The 16,467-nt window shown below is 46.5% G+C and overlaps 1 long non-coding RNA gene across 1 annotated transcript; it reads left to right on the forward strand.

The window, feature by feature from the left end:
* Positions 1–2,796: 2,796 nt before the first annotated feature.
* Positions 2,797–16,066, forward strand: LOC144945733 (uncharacterized). The gene is made up of 8 exons (XR_013639716.1): positions 2,797–3,086; positions 6,420–6,499; positions 7,225–7,438; positions 9,555–9,655; positions 11,980–12,139; positions 13,085–13,135; positions 13,874–13,993; positions 15,662–16,066. It is a non-coding gene; the product is annotated as an uncharacterized LOC144945733 (long non-coding RNA).
* Positions 16,067–16,467: the final 401 nt, after the last annotated feature.

A 16,467-nucleotide genomic window follows, 5' to 3' on the forward strand; every position in this document is an offset into this window, starting at 1 on the left:
TCAGGGATCGCGTGGGGAGGTGTCGGAGGAAGCCCCGCCCCCTCCCCACGCGATCCCTGAGAGGGGGGCGGGCCGTGGTGGCGGGGGAGGGGTAATCAGAAATCAAATCATAATGGTAGGTTTTTACCCTTTTAACTGGTACAAAACTGACACCTTTATTCAAGGTATCATGTTTGCAATGACCACAACACAAGTAGTCAATAAAGCAAACAAAAAGAAGCAACTCTGATAAGGATAATAATAATCAAATCGTTGTCGAGCGCCTCAACGTGACCGTGGCAACAAGGGGTCAACACTCACCTTCGAGACGACTGGGGTTCATCTGAACGCGGCTTCACCCTCTTGGCATCTCTATTGCCTTCCCAGCCGCTATCTCCCAATAAGGCCAACGAGAGGGCATTGCCTCTCTCCCATGTGCAGATCATCGGCCACGGTGGCGAGATGCGATATGCATCGCCAGAAACCCAGGTGCACGTGGGTCCGACCCCAATTCCCGACCCTGGCGCCTGTATATTTTTGTAAGTGTGCACATCTCTCTCCCAGTTGTGGCCTGACTTTTCCTCCACATCTAGAAACGTGTCTGCAGACTGTTTGGCTGCTCTGCATTTCCACGCCACAAGCCACTTTGTTGAGCTATCATTTGTGGCCAAGTTGCTTCTGAAAAAGAGCTATTTTATATTTTTTTCAGTGAGCCTTAACTGGTAAAATAAAACATTGTTTTAGTTGCTGTCAAACCTACTCACCGTCCTTTGCCAATATCATGAGTAAGACCACGAGACCATCAAATATAAAACCGTAACCCATTCACGACTTTCACGATCGCTTTGGAACACTGTGACAGCATTTCTGAAACTTGGTAGCTTTGATCGTGTCATCGTTTCAGATACGTTTATTCGTGAATGTTATTGCAAAAGTGCATTTTATTTATTGTAAACCTCACTGCGTGTTGTATAATCCCATATTTTTGGTGAATTACCCTTGTTTGATGCAGCCGCGTGGTGTCAAATAAATTCTGTCTCAAGCGTCGAAAAGCTGCCCGATGGCCAGTGGCCCATACCGCATGCATTTTTAATGAGTGGTTTGTAATTGCAGCTGAGCTCCTGTAACTCTTACTCTGAAGACCCATGCACTAATTGTAAAAGCCTCCGTGTCGCCTGCTACGGCTGCTAAAACGCAGACGAGGTAGAACAATGACAACAGTACAATCAATATCTTTGGGGTATCTAGACCTGTGAATTATTTGCCGGTCTAGATTCTATGCATTGTCTAGATTCAAGGATTTATGATTATTTTTTATATCCTGTTTTGCTAAGTACGGTGGGGTTAAACCTTTCAGGCATGGCAGCTTTTCAATTACGCGGTGTTGGCAAGGCATGTTTCATGTTGTGTATTCGTGTGCTTTGTGTTGGCAAGGCATGTTTCATGTTGTGTATTCGTGTGCTTTGTGTTGGCAAGGCATGTGTTTCATGTTGTGTATTCGTGTGCTTTGTGTTGGCAAGGCATGTGTTTCATGTTGTGTATTTGTGTGGTTTGTGTTGGCAAGGCATGTTTCATGTTGTGTATTCGTGTGCTTTGTGTTGGCAAGGCATGTGTTTCATGTTGTGTATTTGTGTGGTTTGTGTTGGCAAGGCATGTGTTTCATGTTGTGTATTCGTGTGGTTTGTGTTGGCAAGGCATGTGTTTCATGTTGTGTATTTGTGTGGTTTGTGTTGGCAAGGCATGTGTTTCATGTTGTGTATTCGTGTGGTTTGTGTTGGCAAGGCATGTGTTTCATGTTGTGTATTTGTGTGGTTTGTGTTGGCAAGGCATGTGTTTCATGTTGTGTATTCGTGTGGTTTGTGTTGGCAAGGCATGTGTTTCATGTTGTGTATTTGTGTGGTTTGTGTTGGCAAGGCATGTGTTTCATGTTGTGTATTCGTGTGGTTTGTGTTGGCAAGGCATGTGGTTCATGTTGTGTATTTGTGTGGTTTGTGTTGGCAAGGCATGTGTTTCATGTTGTGTATTCGTGTGGTTTGTGTTGTGGATTGCTAAGTTTGCAATGAAAAAAAATCTTGAAAAGTTCAGCTCCGGTGTTCATTTTTCTCTAAACTTATGAAATAAACGATTGACATGAGTCTGTCTCTTTATTTATACACTGTGCCTATCCTTGTTAAAATTTTCTTCAAGAAACAACGACAGAAACATCGTGAAAATTGAGTTTCCGTAGGCCCTAGGCCAGGGGTCGGCAACCTACGGCTCCGGAGCCGCATGCGGCTCTTTACAGGCTGCTTCTTGACAATATGTACGTATGTACAGTATGTACTCAGATGCATTGCGGCTCTTGAAATACTGAATTTTGTACCGAATTGGAAAGAAATGGCTCTTCTTGTTATTTTGGTTGCCGACCCCTGCCCTAGGCACAGTGCCGACTGTGCCTAATTGGACAATAAGGCCCTCTTGCCAACTCCGCGAATACAATGGAGAGATCCTTGAGTCGAATCCCACGCCTCGCGAAAGCCACAATCCCAAGCCACCTCGCTTTTAAAAATCACCCTCCCCCGGGGTCTGCCCCAAAAAAAATTCCTAGCCAAAAGAATTCCTCCCTAACAAAAAATTCTCCCCAAAAAATTCCCCCCTAAAAAAATTCCCCCCCCCCCCCAAAACAACAACATCCACTTCCTGTTCGTGGTACTTCACATCTGGGAAGGAGCGTGAGGACATATGGGAAACTTCGTGAGCATGCAAAACATTCTCAACGCACGGGGGCGGTAAGGATGAACGCATTGAGTCCCAGTTCACAGCTGTGATTTGCTGCATTTTTCCTCTCGGTTTCTCAGTTGTCCTCCACGCGAAGTTGCGGTGCCAGTTCTTCAGAACTGAAAACGAATTTATTTAGAACATTTGTGTGTGTGTGTTTAGTTTGTTGTCCTTCCCCCCGGCACCTCCCGATTAGCACGATTGGTTACGCACGGTGCGAACGAGGTTCAGCGTCTTCACTCTCCAAACTTTGCTGAAAGCCATGTCGAGCCTTACGAACACGGCGCTCTGCAGAAGCACCCTGTGGCTGCCGCTGCTTCTGCTGCTGCTGTTGCCTGCAATTGCTCCAGGTGAGTGAGGACCGCGTTCGCACACGGACAGATGAACACCAGCCCGGGGAGTGAGGTAGAGAATTTGCGTTCAACTCTAGAGACTTCCTCAGGGGCTACCAACCACCACAATCCTGTCCGGGTGCTCCTTGCCCTGGAAATACTTTTATGCAAGAGATGGCCATAGCGCGAGGTTTATTTTCTTACAAGTAGTTTGCATTGGTGAGTAATTTTATTTCTCTCGATTTTTTTTATTTCTTCACAAGTTGTACGCATTCTTAGTAAGCTCGCTAATAAGTACATTGCTACGTCGGTGTTGTTTTAATTAAATTTGTTTCGTCGTGAAGAAGTGAAGTTAATTTTGTTTTGTTGCTTTGCTTTTTGAATGCCTCTCGTCCCCTGTTGTCTCCACAATCCTCCAATGCGTCCGAGAATCTCGCTGACATCCCCCTACCTCATCCTCCTCTAGCCGTTGACTACACAGTTGATCATCATCGATTCATTATCCGTCTGTTTCCAACATTATCTGGCGGTCACGGGCCGATCCGTCGAAAGCAGCAAAACCAAAGGCTCTTAAATCAGTCCGGCGATCGGCACGCACACAACACATGTGTTCGTGCCGAGAAAGAAAGTCGCTACCCTTTGCCGTTTGAATGCCTCTCGCCCCCCTTGTCCTCAAAACCCTCTAATCGAGTGGATCTTACCCTAGGGGTGCGAGATGCCCTTTGTGGGGGTGCGAGACATGGGCAGATTTTTTGTAGAAGGTAAATCATCTACACACAAATAAAAATACGGGCACGCAAGTTACAGCTTACTTTGTTTCACCAAACCTCATGTATTTACCTATAAACATTATTTAAAAACATGTTTGCGATTGAGAACCAAATGGGTGCAAGGCTGCAGTCAAGGTTAAGAACGACTGCTCGAATGTGTCCGAGACTTTAGGGACCACCTCTCTCTCTCTCCCTTTCATCCTCCTCAGCCGAGGGACCACACACGTCCTGCGAAACATGTTCGCTCATCCCAAAGACAAATTCGCTGCCCGTGTCGGCCAAGACTCGATCCGCCAAAACAGGGTGGCTTCGCGTGGCTTTATTGCAAGGTCCCGCGGGGCCAATTGCCGGCCTCTGGTGGCCTCCAGTGCGGCCCCTCACGTGCCCCCCCCCCCCTCCTTGATAATTCACAAACAGTGAAAACAATCCCCCGCATCATAATCATCATCATCGTCGTCTTCGTGCTGCTGTCACAAACCCAGCAATGGTTTCAAATGTGTGGCGGCCTCTGATATCTTATCGGCGAAAAGTCAGCGTAGGTCAACCGAGTCACCTTGGAAAAAATTATTAGATTCTTAGCTTCTCCCATCGGGCTGGGATTTTGTAGGATGCACGTTGAGATGTATAAGGGGCACGGGGTGACCAATAAGGTCTGGACTGGTCTGTAACAAGGTAGGGGGCACTGCGAAGGGTTGACAGCTTTGTGAATATCACCCAGGAGTCAGCCAACGTCGCGGCTCTGGAGCTGCATGCTGCTTTTTGGCTTCCCCCTTGCGGATAGCGTTACACACAAAACGTGAATCTTAAACATAATTAAACGTAAATATGATGTATTAAATGTGGCATAGAATAGGTGTCTTGGTGACGACTAAATGTACAACAGTCGAACTGTATTGTTGAAGAATAATTAAAAGGGGTTACAAACCTAAACAGACGCAGTTTATTCTATCACATATTTTGTTCAAGTCAGATTGTGTGTTGTGTTGTCGTCTGCCGTATACCCGCTGCTGTGTTTGTGTACAAGTAGCTGGGCGTGTGGTACGGCTGTCCGAACTTGTTTGGTCAAAGACGAAAACAAACAACAATGGCTCCTACTCTTCTTCTTTGAAATGCTGCCCAACCACGTGATAGACCCAACTCTCTAATGCTGCCCAACCAGCTGATGGAACCCAACTCCCCCATGCTGCCCAACCAGCTGATGGAACCCAACTCTCCAATGCTGCCCAACCAGCTGATGGAACCCATCTCCCCCATGCTGCCCAACCAGCTGATGGAACCCAACTCCCCCATGCTGCCCAACCATCTGATGGAACCCAACTCCCCCATACTGCCCAACTAGCTGATGGAACCCAACTCCCCCATGCGGCCCAACCAGCTGATGGAACCCAACTCCCCCATACTGCCCAACCAGCTGATGGAACCCAACTCCCCCATACTGCCCAACCAGCTGATGGAACCCAACTCCCCCATACTGCCCAACCAGCTGATGGAACCCAACTCCCCCATACTGCCCAACCAGCTGATGGAACCCAACTCCCCCATACTGCCCAACCAGCTGATGGAACCCAACTCCCCCATGCTGCCCAACCAGCTGATGGAACCCAACTCCCCCATACTGCCCAACCAGCTGATGGAACCCAACTCCCCCATACTGCCCAACCAGCTGATGGAACCCAACTCCCCCATACTGCCCAACCAGCTGATGGAACCCAACTCCCCCATGCTGCCCAACCAGCTGATGGAACCCATCTCCCCCATGCTGCCCAACCAGCTGATGGAACCCAACTCCCCCATGCTGCCCAACCATCTGATGGAACCCAACTCCCCCATACTGCCCAACTAGCTGATGGAACCCAACTCCCCCATGCTGCCCAACCAGCTGATGGAACCCAACTCCCCCATACTGCCCAACCAGCTGATGGAACCCAACTCCCCCATACTGCCCAACCAGCTGATGGAACCCAACTCCCCCATACTGCCCAACCATCTGATGGAACCCAACTCCCCCATGCTGCCCAACCACGTGATGGAACCCAACTCCCCCATGCTGCCCAACCAGCTGATGGAACCCAACTCCCCCATGTTGCCCAACCACGTGATGGACCCCAACTCCCCCATGCTGCCCAACCAGCTGATGGGACCCAACTCCCCCATGCTGCCCAACCACGTGATGGACCCCAACTCCCCCATGCTGCCCAACCATCTGATGGAACCCAACTCCCCCATGTTGCCCAACCAGCTGATGGAACCCAACTCCCCCATGCTGCCCAACCACGTGATGGACCCCAACTCCCCCATGCTGCCCAACCATCTGATGGAACCCAACTCCCCCATGCTGCCCAACCAGCAGCTGGGATTGGTAACTCGCACCAAAGTCCCCTCTGCCGTCGCTTCTCGTGCAAGCGGCCACTGCTACGATACCTCTCCTCACTCAGAGAGACCTCCGCGTGTTCTTACCGCCCCGTCACCAAACGTCAAGAGGCCTGACAGTTTGTTTAACGAAGGAGAAACACGTGGTTTTTGTTGTGTGTTCCCTTCGTTTGAAACCAATGCAACACGTGTGCGGTGTTTTGTTTCCCAGCGTTTGCTCAAGTTCCCAGCAGTAACTATACATGCGCCTTGAACATATGGTTCGGCGAACACGAAGTTTTCAAGGCAACGGTAAGCATCGATCGATGTTTATTTCACGTGTCAGTATCGTCCCTCAATAAAGTGGGCATCGGTGCACATCACAACAGAACGGGAGCGGTACGGGGCTGGGGGGGGGGGGACCAGAGCGACAGGGATGATAGCAGAGCGCCGCCACGAACCTCGGCCACTAACACCGACTGAGCACCACTTCGCTGTCTCATGCGACGAACAGCACGAGACGGTGTGACAAAAATAAGAACAGGTTTTGCCCTTTTCTGGCAATAAAACAGGAGTTGTGTTGAGATTTTCAAACACCAAATAGAAACCTTTTGCAAAGAACCAAGTTCGCACTAAGCACACGCAGTGCTTGTGGTGAACATGTAAACAAACACGCTCTGATTATAATTATACTATTCATATAATTATAATCTGTGCATTGTCTTTGAACAGAGACAGCAGCAGCCTTCTTTATGGCCTCGTCTCACCACCAGTGTCACACCAGATAACCTCAAAAGGCAATGCATGTAACATTATAGTTACATTATTGTTTGAGACAATGCATATATTATCAGATCATGTTTTGTTTGCATGCTCACCACGAGTGCAGAGAGCAAGTAAGATATCTCGATCAACTCTCCACAACGGAGAACTTTACATTTAAAATTAAATGTGATCTCAGTAGTGCACTCTCAAAATGCACAAATGCGCGTCTGTAAAAGTAGTAAACTGTGTGTCTGTATGTCTCCTTCTTTCAGATTGGCATCCCTGTGAATCCATCAATCCTTTGTCGTGGAAGTCAAATAACACAAATTATCAAGGATGTTCAGATGACATGCAACCCTGGTGCTGCACGTGGAAACTCACTTATTAAAATGGAACAAAATCCAGATAGCCTGGACTACTTAAGATATAAATTGGATTGTGGCAAACGATTAGAAGATTCTGAACAGAATTATGCCGATATGTTTGGTAAGTCAATTTAAATGGCATTTTAAGTTCACAAGATTGTCGCTTGTCACTGGCACCTTTTATCATTGGCATCAAATCACAACCCATCACGTTAAAGGTATAGACCTTTAAAAGGGGTGGATTATATATGTTACTTTACGTATGTATATTGAACTTCCTTCGCACCGTACGTAGACAACCGTGCTAATCGGAGGTGCGGGGGGAGGACAACAAACTAAACACAAAAAGCAGTTCTCAAGTAAATATTTTTTATTTAGATTTAAAGTGCAAAGCTCCAGTGGCTTCGTAATATCGGAAAGAAGAGCGTTCCGGACGGCCGCAGAAGTGCATCTGAAAGTGCGCGATTCAATAGCCATCTTTGTTTGATGTTTAGCCAAAAGCTGCTGCAAGGATGACCGGAGTTTGTGTGATGGTTAATGAGATCAGCAAGGTATTGCGGTTCAATAATGGCAAGCACTTTGTGTGTAATGAGTAAAATGTTATTCGTTCAGCAATCGGAAACCAATGCAGCCCTCGGTGAGCACGTGGTCGGATATTGCAGTACCTGTCACGACGCGTACAATTGCGGTGGTGGCTGTACAATCAGAACTACAAATGTAGCAGATAAACCTGCGTTTCAGCAGCACTGATGCAAGTGACTACACCGTGTGTATGAAGTGTAGTTTAGTTGAAGGTTTCGGCCCAGTCACAAGCTTCACGGTGGTGAGATGTTAACTGCCTCGCCCGGGTATGCAGGAGGTCGTTTGTTCGATTCCGACCCTGACGCCTGTTTATTTGGAGTTTGCGTGTTCTCACCGCGGTCGCGTGGATTTTTCTCCGGGTCCTCCGGTTTTTCCTTCCACATTTAGAAACAAGCTTTCAGAGTATTTAGCTGATATACATTTTCACGCGATAAGCCACTTCGTTGAGCAATCATTTGTGGCCATGTCGCTCATGAAAAATAGCTGTGGAGCTCAGTGGGCCTTACCACTGCATTGGCAGTGGTGCACAAGCAAAACTCAACACATTCATCAATGACACTGTGGCCTTACCTAAAAGGAAGACAGATAACGGGCGATGTTTCAAGAAATGGGCCATTGCTTGAAACGGTGTCTATTCTATGTTTTCCTTTTAAGGCCACACAGTGGCATTGACGAATGTGTTGCGGGTTTGTTGTTGTTGCCAAATGTAAGGATGTTCCGCAGATTAAAACAATTGCAACTTAATATGGATTGGGTACAAGATGCGGGGTAGTGACACACCATTAATTCTAGATTTGAAGCTTTCGTGACTGCAAGGATTCATACTCTTAGGTTTTTTCTGTAAAGTCACGTAGGTAAAAAATAAAATTAAAAATGAATAAAAGTAATAAAATATATAATTTTATTTTATTTCTATTATTACTTTTATTATTTTTTCATTTTATTTTTTACCTACGTGACTTTACCGAAAAAACCTAAGAGTATGACACACCATTAGCCTAGCGAAGGTCTAACTGAGCCCTTCAGTCATTATGTCTGCTGCATGGTACAAATTATGAAGAAAAAATATTCTATTTTCTTACCAGGTAAGGCCCACTGAGCTACACAGCTATTTTACATGAGCGACCTGGCCACAAATGAGAGCTTAACGAAGTGGATTAATCACGTGGACATTCTATAGCAGCCAAATTCTCTAAACGCACGTTTCTAAATGTGGAAGGAAAAACCGGAGGACTCGGAGAAAAATCCACGCGAATCACGGGGAAAGAGACATGCAAACTCCAAATATACAGCAGCAGGCATCAGGGTCGAGATTGAACCCACGACCTCCTGTATAGCAGGCGAGGTAGTTAACATCTCGTCACCTTACCGCCTTAAAATCAGGGTGGGAATCATGCATGTCGCATCCTCCTAAGAAGGCTGCTGGGGGGGGGGGGCAACTGACGAGTCGAGATGGGCTCGTCTCGCTGGGACCTCTAACGTGGCAAGTTCTGCTCGATTTGGTACTGGTCATCGGGTGCTGCAGTGCAAAAATGTGCTGCTATAAATTTTTTTGAAGGAACTTGTCAAAAATAATTTGAAGCCAAAAAAACACGGAAGTTGCATTCAATGTGGTACTTTGCAATATTTTTACATCGTTTTTTTTAAATCACCAGTGCTCTCCACAACACCGCTGATGAGTAATCCACGCGATGTGCACTGTGACTACCACTTGCACGTGTGCCACGGTGAAGAAAAAATGTCGTGGGATTTTTACGTGAGTACCGAACTGTATGGATGGCAATACATTTTCAATCAATGCTTCTCACTACCAAATGCCTCTCATCCTTCTTCAATCCACAACCATACCAAGACAAGAGTCTAAACTATTACAACTGCAGCACTCGTTTTTTTCAAGCTGATAAAAAAAATTACACCGTTTAATCTTTCCTCCGCTGGCCATATGAGCGCTAGAAAGCTGTAATTGACTTTGAGACGGGAGAAGCGACGCTTAAGCTGACAAGTGGCTGCTGGGTTTGTGAAAATATCAGTGGAATAGTTCTCCCAATTTATCCAAAACCCGGGGAAGGAAGCATTCCCTCCACACGGTTGAATTCCCCACAGCGAAATACGCTGCAATGTGTCTGCTGCACGAGAAAAGCGGACATTGCTTGGAAATCCATGTTCTGCATTTCTGCATGAAAAATCCATGTTCTGCATTTCTGCATGCAAAGGCACGGAAGAACACCCACACAATTCGGCATGGGGGGAGGGGAGGGGAGGTGAGGTCATTCCACACGATTCGCAGTGCAACCCCACACACCAAGACCATCTAAGAGAAATCTGTTTCCTGCTTTGAGCTCGTAAAATATGGTCTGTGTTCCCCGCTTGAACCCCATTTGCGCAGCTTCTGCATTGTGAATGCAGCTGCACAGACACACGCACAGCCGCAGTGTAACTACACAGGGCGCTTTGGTGGCTTCGCTGCACCGCAACTTCTGCTTTAGGATTAGGTGTCATCCGTGGAGCGAAGAGTAAATTATTAACATCATGAAATCGGCAAATATATGCCTTTGTGGAAGTTCCCACAGTCTGAACGTTTTGTAGTGGAATCCATGAATTCAAGGCCTCTGTTAACATGGAATGTTTTTTTGTATTTTGGCCAGAACTTACATTTTAGGGGGGAATCCCCACAATGGCAATACGCAGCCTGGCAGTTAATGGCAGCCCCGTGGGATCTATGTGTAATAAACCTTCTTGAGACGGCTTCCGGAATCAGTCCTCTTCATTTTCAACTTCCACAGTTAAACTTCACGCACTCCCCGTTGCTGACAGACAACGGAAAGCGGGCAGACTTCCCGCCAAGTCCCCACCGCGCACGTGGCACCCAGAGCCCCGTACGCGCGTGGCTCCTGCTTCTCTCGTTCCCAAGTCTGCTCTCGACTGCTCTCTCTCTCTTAATCCCTCTGTCACGTGGTACCCCCCAGCCAATCCTCCATAGACAGCATTGACCGTTCCCGATGGTTCCCTGTCAATCCCGGGACCATGCCTCTGATCCGGCTCCCCATTAGCTGAGGCCCCGATTGGCCAGGCCAACCACCCCTGCTGACATGCCGAGATCACGCCGAGGCCATGCTCCCTGGCTCATCCCTTATTGGCTACAAAGCGGGACCGGCAAGCCAATCCCCACGTGAACCCTCTATCGCTGTTATTACATATGTAAGAAGTGGCTGGTGGGTGCTTACCCCACTGTGACCCCAACCGGGAGGCAGGGTTCTGTAATTAGACAATCGATATCAGTGTACAAATTGCGACCTCAAATTGGTGCCGCTATGCTCATCACTGAATTTGTGCACCTTTGCATTTCACTTCACAAACGGAGTCTTTGACTGGAATTCATGAATGTTTGTGTTGAATGTTGAGTGTGTGGACAAGCATTATAGTCCAGGCTGTTTAAAAACATTTACGTTTCATTGTTGCAGTGCTACAGCAGCATACTGTGTGATCTCAGTCGTGCTCACTCAAAAGGGTTCTGCACCTCCGATTAGCACGTTTGGCTATGTACGGTGCGAAAGAAGTTCAATATACATGCATACTTGTTTATGGGTTGTGCACACTTGCTTTGATTTTGCTATTTAAGTTAAATATAAAAGTTAAATATAAAAGTTAAATATAATTGTAATCTATTAATTTGTGTTCCCGAAATGTTAATTTTAATCAGGAAAATCACTACTCAATGTCTACTTTACTCTTTGTTTCTTTCAGTAAAGTCACTTCAGAAATTGTTTCTTGCTGTGGTTGTCCCACTTGATGACGGACGCTTGTGTTGCGCCCCAAATCGTCGTGATTTAATTCATTTTATTTTCTACCTACGTGACATTACCGAAAGAACCAAAGAGTATGGATCCCTGCAGCCACGAAAACGTCAAATCTAGAATGTCTACTTTTTCGCGCAGTGTTTATTTATTTATTTATTATTAATCTTACCCCAATTGATTTTGTTTTATTATCAATGCATGAGGTTGTCCGTATTCACAAAGTGGCAACGCATTTTTATCATTGCACAATTGTGAGTAACGTTCCTAACATTTTATTTTGCAGGTTGCATTGTCACGTTTGAAACTACAATTATTGTGCAATGCTATGTTACAACCATCCGTGACCAGATATTGTGACAATAAAGAAAATCCAACCAAGCTAAACATGACTTACAAGAATCCAGATATGTATATTTGCGGATGGAATTTGGTGTGCCCAACCGGTATGGTATTAAAGCACATCTCCACCATTCCCACGATATCACACATCACCAAACACATCCCGCTATCGGTTCCGTAGACTTGAGCAGCGAGCACCGTTAGCAAACAACTGCAGTAGTGAAACCACGATGGAGTCAGCGGTACGTACCAGCAGCCATCTGTGTCTCCCCCATTCACAACGTGGGTGCAGTCAAGAAGTCTGTCTCAAAGCCAGACGAAACAGGGCGGAGGGGAGAGCATTTTCAGTATTGCAGGTGTCCAGCATTCTATGAATAATGAAGCCACACATGTAAAGTTATGTGCACGTGTACGTACGCTCCGTGTTGTCTAATGGGGGCACAAAGAGAGGGAGCGAAGGGAGTGAACCAAACTGTAGCAGAGTGGCGAAGGTTTTCCAGAAATGTAATCAATTCATGTAATGTAATTTAGCTGTACGATATTGTGCTTAATATTCTGGCGTGGTGCTAAGCTAGACCTGAAGGCGGATTGAGCATCACGCAAACCAATGGCAGCCAAAACAGGGCAGCAGGACCCTGGGTAATTTTCTGAATACCGAAGGCAGATAAGCACCTCGAAGACTAATGGTACCCACAGCATCATCGTGAGATGCATTACTCAAGGCAGATGAGCCTCAAGTAGACCAAAGGCGTCTGTAAACACTGGGCTCGCAGCTCTCTGTGTGTGGGGGCACAGATACGTACAGACAGTCATCGAATTAGGAACGTCCAACTTAAGAACATCCGCACTTTCGAACGAGCTTCCGTGAGATTTTGTGCTGGCCACCCACCCCCTCGTGTGCCGTGCCGGCCTTCAAAGGTGCTCGATAACAGCACTTGCCCTGACAGTCTGTTAAGGCTACACGGGGGATCTTTGTCGTTGGTGTGTGTGTGTGCGTGTGTGCTTCTGTGTGTGTGTGTGCGTGTGTGCTTCTGTGTGTGTGTGTGCAGATGTGGCGGGACCTGATCCCACCCCTTCTAACAAAAAAAACAGCGGTTGCGGTAAGAGAATATAAAACCGATTCATAGTCGAGGTATTTTTGGGTTAGATCGCATAAATATAAGTGTGTCGTTAAACCTGCCACCACCCGACACAGCCAATGAGTATGGTTTGTCATGTAAACCGAACATGCCAATTCGTTACGGGTACAGCACACAGGTATGTTGGAGAGCAAATCCACAACATTTACAATTCGAGTAACGTGACGTTACGCCAGTAATTACAACTGGCATCATCACGCGACAGCCAGATTTGTGAAGGATCCTCCTCCTTTCGTTCTCAGGGTCGAAAGTTACCCTGCAGTCAAAAACCTCCAGGAAGTGCCCTGGAGGTTCTTGAGACATACTTACAGATTAAGGTCTCTATATAGATTACATATTTATCACAGTATTCCATGCAAATGTGCACTATTATTTATTCATGAATTTAGCAATGCTTCCATATGAACATTTAAATACAGTACATTGTTGTGTTCCGAATTTCGAACCGTTTCACTGATGAATGAGTCTCAGGAACGGAACCCCTTCGTAAGGCAGGGACTGCCAGTACCATTCTTCTGATGCTGTAAAGGGCCAAGGACGATATTTTTGGGCTGTCAAGCCAACTTGGCAATTGTCATTAAAGTATCAACTCTTGGCCAAGGTAGGCCTCCGCAGGATGTATTTAATAGCAGTATTTGTACTCTCAATGTACTATGCAAACCAAATGTATGTTTCTGAATTATGGTTGTGTAATCACAGGCCCTGAAATGGCATGCAGTGCTCTTAATCTCCATCCTGGTTGCATTACTCCATTCATCATCTTCCTCTACATTCTAGTCCAGTCGGGTTAGCTGGCTGCAGCAACTCCTGCATTGCAAGGTCAGCAAAGATTACCGACTGTGCTGCTCGGTATGTGTGTCCATAAATGTGTCTTGATGTGCATTTCCAAGTGTCCAGATTACATTTTTATATACTCTGAGAAGACGAAACAACATTTCAATATACAATTGTGATCCTACGTCACAGAGATACAATAACAGAATGTTCCAAATGGATACATTATTTGACTCTTTTGACCCACCACCATTAATTTGAAAGGTTAACAAACTCACGATCACACAAACCATATCGCAATATCATTATGCATTCCGTGTGCATAAAGGCACAGTGTGGATATCAATAATTGATGGCAGTGTGGAATGTAAAGTTCAGATGACTTCATGGGTGGGATGACAGCTAAGCCTGGTGCACGTACTGATACATCCACGGTGGCAGCTCAAACATAACGGGTACGGAGGATTAAAACCGGTGCCTCAATTTGAGACCGACAATTCATGAGCTTAGGGCGGTGTTTGTGAAACCTCATCGGCCCGTGGACCACTCAACACCACCCAGCGCCACCACACGTGGTGACGATACGTATTCACTTCTCTCTCTAAATACCAGTCATACAAAATCATTCACATTACTGGAACATGAAAAAAAATGTAACGCAGTTATAATTCGTTTTTTTAGGGTAGTTTAATCAGGGTAGTTTACGTAACTTCATTATTGGGGGTATAACGGTGATCTGAAACAAATCGACTTGGCTCCTCCTGAAGCAGTCGAATGAATATAAATCTTTAATGAATATAAAATCTCGACACCAATTTGTAATCTGTTGCCATCTCCAACAATGCCATACGAAGGAATAAGAAGGGAGTAAAACACCAAATGTGGTCACCCCTCCCTTTACCGAGTAGCTCATGCCTGAGCACGATCTGTACGAGTCTTCAGCTCAGGTCATGCGTAGCGTGAAACCTCCACCACGCTGGTCAATGTGCCTGTGGTCAAGGGCCAGCGACCCTTGAACCCAACTCAATTACGACAAGAAACAAAGCCAGGCCTCGAAGGGACGGATCAAAAAAGAAATGACTACGAGACAAGGAACTGCGAATCATAGAGGTCAACATCCGTAGCCTGAGATCCAACATCAGAGAACTCGCTTACTTGTGCAAGGAGAAGGAGCCCACAATTGTCATCGTGGTGGAAATATTCCTGGACCCAACTGTTCAAGACGGAGTGGAGTGCATCGCAATAACCAGTCACACACCACGTGCTACTGAAGAGATAGAGCTGCCTCATCTGGAGGTCCTGTGAGGCCCAGGTCCTGTGAGGCCCCCAGTAATATTTTAAAAAGGAAAACAAAGCTAAAGAAATATAAAATGTATTTTTACAAGGCTAACAACAAATAAAATTCGGACGGGGCTGAGTGGGGGACGGAGAAACTGGGGAAGAGGAACGAATCGCATTCGTTTTGGAAGTGAAGAAGAGGGCAAAGTGGGCATGGGATGAAACAGAAGTGTTCTGTGAGACTTCGCACAGAAAGGCCTTCTCCAAGATGCAAAAGATCTGGCCCCGTACATCGAGCCAAGCAATCTCTGCTCAATTGAGAACATCACCTTCAAGCCCAAAGACAACAATAGGCTGCTGAAGCGACTTTGAAGAGAGATATAACGTTGAGCTGTGAGGTATTGAATGTAACGGGATGCGTGTTCTATTTTGCAGGGAATGATGGAACGCACGCACGAGTTGAAAATGGCATTGGTTTATACAGCATTGAAGTAAACACACACATACACCATAGTTATGCAGCACACAGGTCAGTTATGCAGTCACCACATGACCACCACACACATAGTAGTATTTTGCTATCTAGAATCTGTGTATTTTTATACCTCCGTTGTTCCGCAGTGTGTCGGAGCGTGAAAGTTACGTCACGGGCCAATGCACCACCAACACCCTACACGCTGCACCACGAACACCCTAAACACTGCACAATGAACACCCTACACACTGCACCATGAACACCCTGCACACTACACCATGAACACCCTACACGCTGCACCATGAACACCCTACACGCTGCACCATGAACACCCTACACGCTGCACCATGAACACCCTACACACTGCACCATGAACACCCTACACGCTGCACCATGAACACCCTACACACTGCACCATGAACACCCTACACACTGCACCATGAACACCCTACACGCTGCACCATGAACACCCTACACACTGCACCATGAACACCCTACACACTGCACCATGAACACCCTACACGCTGCACCATGAACACCCTACACACTGCACCATGAACACTCTACACACTGCACCATGAACACCCTACACGCTGCACCATGAACACCCTACACACTGCACCATGAACACTCTACACACTGCACCATGAACACCCTACACACTGCACCACACACAGCCTACAACATGCAGGAACCGGACTGAGAATCCTGATACTCGGACTACGACTCCACACACCCAGGCTCTCTGGAGAGACGCAGGCTCGAA

The sequence above is a fragment of the Lampetra fluviatilis genome, chromosome 38 (genome assembly GCF_964198595.1).
Source record: "Lampetra fluviatilis chromosome 38, kcLamFluv1.1, whole genome shotgun sequence".
In the NCBI taxonomy this organism is placed as follows: domain Eukaryota; kingdom Metazoa; phylum Chordata; class Hyperoartia; order Petromyzontiformes; family Petromyzontidae; genus Lampetra; species Lampetra fluviatilis.